Raw genomic sequence first — 4,368 nt, forward strand, 5'->3', positions numbered from 1 at the left:
GAAGAATGCAAATTTTCGAAGTCCTAAAGTAAGCCTGGCGGCAGCCGGCAAGAACCAACTGCCCCCAGCCCGAAGATGGAGATTCTGAAGCTCTAAAGTAAGCCTGGCGGCAGCCGGCAAGAACCGGCTGCCCCCAGCCCGAAGATGGAGATTTCGAAGTAAAAAAGAAAAAAGCCTGGCGGCAGCCGGCAAGATCCGACTGCCCCCAGCCCGAAGATGGATATTCCGAAGCTCTAAAGTAAGCACGGCGCAGCCGGCAAGAACCGATCGCCCCCAGCCCGAAGATGGAGATATCGAAAAAATCAAGTTTCTGCCGCCGGCTGCCAACCTAAGCCGGCAGCCGACGGCCGAAAGCCGGAAAAGGGGAAGGCGTAAGATAAAAGACTCACCCGCCAAGCCGCGGTCGAGCACGCTAAGTTCCTCCAACCACCGCTTGGCGGTGGCCGACAGCTCGTTGGACTTGGTGGTCACCTCTTCGCGAAGCGCAAGCCGCTGCCGCTCCACCTCATCCAGCCGCCTGCCCAGGTCCGCCAGCTTCTCCTCCCCGTCCTTCTTGAGGGCGGCAAGCTCCTTGAGGTGGTTAGCCTCGAGGAGGCGCAGCCGCTTCAGCTCCCCGTCAGCCACCTTCAGCTTGGCGGCAGCGGCTCGGTTCGCCTCCTCGCTTGTGACGCATTGAGCGCGGGCAACTCGGAGGTCCGACTCCAGCTCGTGGGATCCGGGCGGCCTCGGTAGCAAGCCGGCAAAAATGAGCCGTCAGTAAAAAAGAAACTCAACAGAAAGAGCAAGTCAAAAGAGAGAAGGCCTCACCCCTGACAGCCTCCAGCTCGCGAGCCAAGCCGGCTCGCTCGATCTTGGCCTTGTGGTAGCTGGTCACCACCTTGTTGTACAAAACGGTGCGTCGCTCCGCAACCGCCTGAAAGAAACAATCAGATATCCAGACGAAACCCGGACCGGCTCCAAGCAACCGGACCATGCCTCGGAGGGCTACCAGGATAATAGCAGAATTGCAAAAACGAGAAGACACCTACCTTGTCAGCATCCTCCAGCGTTGCTAGCTGGGCAAGGGTCTCGGCGGCCTTGGCCTTGAGGCTGCCACGGAAGCCGGAGAAGAACAGCTTCATGGGCGCCACGCCTGGCTGGCCCTCCCGGCTGGTCACCTCACAGGCATCCGCCTGATGCCATGCAGCCTCCATGGTGCCGGCCGAGCCGAGGCTGGAGTCGGAGGCGAGCGGCACATGCAGCAGCCGGGCGCCCTTGGCCACGTGAAGGCCCTTAGCTGGGTCCGAAGGGCCCTCCGTCCTCACCAGCGCCCGGGAGTCGGCGTCCTTCGAGCGCGCTGGTTCCTCCCTCGCCAACTCCTTCCTGGCCGGCTCCCTCCTCGTCGGCTCCGAAGGCCGGAGGCGGCGCGGTCGAGCGGTCGGCCCGGTGGGAGCCGGTCGAATCCGGCGCTTGAGGCGCTCCTTCCGGGGTGCTCTCCAGGCACCACGACGTTGGGCGCGGGCCCGCCGACTCCGGTCGCGGGCGGCGCAGCCCCGCCGGCTCCAGCTCCGGCCACGGGTGGCATGCCCCCGCGGCTCCGGCCGCTCGCTCCACAAACGGGGCGCGGCGCGGGAACATATCGTCTATGGTCGGCCGGCGCGCCGACCGGCCCCGGTCTCCGCCGCCAAGCGCCGCGAAGGTGCGGCGGAAGAAGACGCCCCGCGAGAAGGCGGCGTGGCCACAGGCGGCACGTTAGCAGCCGGCGGCGTGCGCGCGCGTGCCGAAGGTTGCGGGGTTGGCTCCCTCCTCTGCCGCTGAAGCGGCGACGTGACGGGAGGAGCTTGCCGAGAGCCGCCTCCCTGGGTAAACTTAATGGGAGCCCTAGTCGAACAAGCAAGAAAAGATAAGTACAAAAAGGAAGGAAAGAAAAGGAATCAAACAACGAGAGGAAAAAGAACTCACCCGGCTTTCTCGGGACCTTCTTGGGCGCCAGCCGGCGCTGCTTCTTGGCTCTCGCCTCCACAGCAGCCGTAGACCCGCCGACGGCCCGCTTCCTCCCCTTCGGCGCGGAAGTCGCCGTGCTCGTAGGCGGCACCGCGCGCAGAGGCACCGCCGGGATGGGCCCCGTGCCGGATTCCGCCGGCTCCGCCTGCGGCTGCTCCTGCTCCTGCTCCTGCTCATGCTCAGGCGAGGGCGGCGGGTTATGCTCCCCCTGGCCGCCCTGATCCAGCACCTCCGGCGGATCGTCGTCGCCGGCTTGGTCGCCGGGCTGGGTCAGCCGGGTCGACGTGATCCGGCGTCCAGACCTTCGTCGCCAAGTCGCCATCCTCGATGCCTTGGCGGGTGAAAAGCTGAAAACAACAAGATAAATATCAAGTCGGCCACGCAGCCGCAAGCCGGAAGACGGCAAAAACGTTAAACTTACCAGTTCCGGCGGCTGCTCCCGGTCGTAGGGCGGCAGCCCCCAATCCCAGTTGTCCGGCATGTTGGCCTTGGTGATGTTGTTCACCCGGCGAGCTACCTGGGACTTGGAAAGCTCCACCTTCGACGTCCGTGTCGGGTCGAGCCGGCCGGACATATGGCCGATCTTGTGGACGCGCCACTGGAGCGGTATGACCCGGCGCATGACGTAGGTGCAGAGGAGGTCCTCGGCACTCAGCCGGCCCCCGTGACGCACTCACCCGAGAAAGTCCCACGGGGGGTTCACCTCCGCGTCCGGGTCCGAGGACTTGGCGTTGTAGCCCCAGTTGAGCCGGCCGACTGGCGGAGCCGGGTTGTATTCCGGCAGGTTGAGCCGGTCGAAGGCCGGGCTCTCGTTCCGCACATAAAAGAAAGACATTTGCCAATTCTTCACAGAATCGACAGTCGGAATCCGCGGGAAGGACGTACCCGTACGAGGATAGATGGAGGCGGCGCCGCAGGTCCTCAGACGGCCTTCAGTCGTCTGCGCCTTGATGTAGAAGAGCCGGCTCCAAAACTCCACATCCGGCCACAAGCCGGCGTAGCCTTCCATGAAGGCCACGTAGCAGCTGAGGAGGATCATGGCGTTGGCCGGCAGGTGGTGCGGCTGCAGGCCGAAGTGGTCGAGGAACCGGCGGAAGAAGTTGGAAGCCGGCGAGGCCCAATCCGCGGTCGAGGTGCGCGCCGAAGACCACGCGCTCGCCGGGCTCCGGCCGAGGCTCCATCTCCGCGCCCGGCGCCCTCGTAATCACCCCCGCCGGGATGCGGCGGAGGCGCACGAGCCGAGCAATGTCGTCCTCCCGCATGTAAGAACCTTTCCAGGAGCCACTCGGCTGGGCCATCGAGGACGAAGAAGAGGAGGAGGTCCAGGAGAGGCGGAAGAGTGAAGAAGAGCCGCTCCTCGCCGGAGGAGATCGCGGTGGAGAAGAGCGCACCGTCGATGTGCGTGGCCCCGTGGCGCCGGATTGGCGGGGTTGCGGCGGCAGCTCGGCGGAGGATCGTCGGGGCAACCGCTCGCTGAAGCTCGCCAGGAGAACGGAAGAAGGACGGCGCCGGGGCAGTGAAGTGCTCGAGCGCGAGAAGGAGCGAAAACGGGAGCGCGAGGAGGAAGAAGGGGGCAAGTGCCGCCTCGATGCCTCCCCCGCGGCATTTAAAGCCCTCAGCCGTGGGCGGTTGGCCTCCAAGTGGCCCACGTAGGCCACGTCTCCGGATTTACTGCGCCGTAACTCCCCCCACGACCGCTGCCGTTACCAGAAACTGCCACACCACGTCGCCCACAACCGCACCGGATCCGGAGGGGACATTGATGTGACCAGACGAACCGGCGGCAGAGCCCTGGCGTCAGGCCGGTCAAGTCGGGTGCAGGACCCGAGGCGGCGGAGACTCCGGCGCGCAGCGAGCCGGACAAGAAGTTCAACTCGGACCAAAAGTTATCAGCAAGGCGGAGACGCCATCAAAACTTGCGAGAAAGCAAAAGCTGCACAAGTGTAAATAGCAGCCGGCTAGAAGCAGCCGGCAAGAACGAGCCGGATGAGGGCGCAGCCGGCTGAATGAAAACTCTCAGTCGGCCCCTCCGAGTGCCGCCAAGTATGTTCAAGAAGCCAGGAAAACCTGCCTAGGTCCTTCTAAACGCAGGACCTTGCCAGCTTCGGGGGCTAATGTCGGGGGGAAGACCCCGGGTAGGGCAATGGACGCGGAGCAGCCGGCTGGCCACTGGCCGGCTCGCGGCAAAGGCCGGCGGAGGAGCAGCCGGCTGGCGCCGTGGCCGGCTGGTCCGGAGCCGGCTGGCTCTAGGTCCTAGTCGGCCCGGCTACGGCCGCCAATGCTGTAGCTGGGCCGGCTTCTACAAGCCATATCCGGCCGGGGTGCGTACCTCGGACCGACTCGAGGCTGGCGAGTCTTGCACTTGGAAGGAACCGGGTCGGTGAT

The sequence above is a fragment of the Lolium rigidum genome, chromosome 3 (genome assembly GCF_022539505.1).
Source record: "Lolium rigidum isolate FL_2022 chromosome 3, APGP_CSIRO_Lrig_0.1, whole genome shotgun sequence".
NCBI classification, from domain to species: Eukaryota; Viridiplantae; Streptophyta; class Magnoliopsida; order Poales; family Poaceae; genus Lolium; species Lolium rigidum.